General features: G+C 42.9%; 1 pseudogene; it reads right to left on the bottom strand.

Moving 5' to 3' along the window:
• Positions 1–207: 207 nt before the first annotated feature.
• Positions 208–754, bottom strand: LOC141416327 (large ribosomal subunit protein eL19-like; annotated as a pseudogene).
• Between the last annotated feature and the right edge of the window lie 441 nt (positions 755–1,195).

A 1,195-nucleotide genomic window follows, 5' to 3' on the forward strand; every position in this document is an offset into this window, starting at 1 on the left:
TCACAATATTCCTGGAGGGTCCTCTTAATGCCTGTGGGATTGGTAAGGACAGTATCTGTTTTATTATGGATCTTAGTAATTTATATGTTTTCTTTCAGTTAACTTTGTCAACTAAGATTTATCAATTTTTTTCTTTGAAGATAAAGACCTGTTTTATTTTAATGCCTGATCACCGAGGTGACTATTTACAAACATGAGGGGAGAACTTCATTTCTTTGTCTCTTTCTCCTGGGATAGAGTCTTAATGATCTCCTCCTCCTTGGCCTGGAGGCACTCCTCATTGCACAAGCCTACTTGTTCTTATACCTGTTGTCCTGGTCATTTAGGAGCTTCTTGCTGGCCTTGTCTGCCTTTAGCTTGTAGATGTGCTTCATGAGGTTCCACTTGGTTTTAAAGACATTCCCCTTCACCTTAGGTACACTCAGTGATACACATGGTGGTCAGCCTTCTTAGATTTGCATATCTCCTGAGCAGCCTGTGCAGAACACACATTCTCCACATCCAGGTTACCTTCTCCAGCATTCAGGTGTTCACTGTACCCTTTCCCTTTCCTATGCCCATATGCTTGCCCTTAAGGTGAGCCAAGGTGTTCTTCTTGCCCAACAATGGGCAGCCAAGTGCTTCTGCATGATCAGCCCATCTTTGATCATTTTGCAATGAGTGGCATTGGCGATTTTACTGGTCTCATTGGGGACTAGCCCAATCTTCTTGCCATAATAGAAGCAAGCCTTTTCTGAAGCCTCAGCACACTCATGGCTATCACTCAGCATCCTAGATTTACCAGTCTTGATATCCTTTAAAATGAACCAGCTGCTGGATGCCAGTGGCTCATGTGTTTAATCCTAGCTGCTTGGGAGACTGAGCTTGGGAAGATGGTGGTTCAAGGCTGTAACTGGCAAGTAGCTTGGGCTATCCCATCTCTAAAGTAACCAGAGCAAAATGGACTGGAGGTGTGGCTCAAGTGGTAGAGCACCTGCTTTGGCAAGTACAGACCACAAGTTCTAATCCTAGTCTCACAAAAAGAAAGAAGGGGAAGAGGAAAGAGAAGGGAAAAAGGAAGGAGAAGGGGAAAGACAAGGGAAGGAAAGGAAGAAAAAGAACCAGTTTTTGGTCTCATTGCTTTCCTATTTGTGAACATTTAATGTGCTGTGTAATTTTATTTTCATCTTACTGAGAATTTTTACATCTGTGTTCA

This window comes from Castor canadensis, chromosome 14 (genome assembly GCF_047511655.1).
Source record: "Castor canadensis chromosome 14, mCasCan1.hap1v2, whole genome shotgun sequence".
NCBI lineage: Eukaryota > Metazoa > Chordata > Mammalia > Rodentia > Castoridae > Castor > Castor canadensis.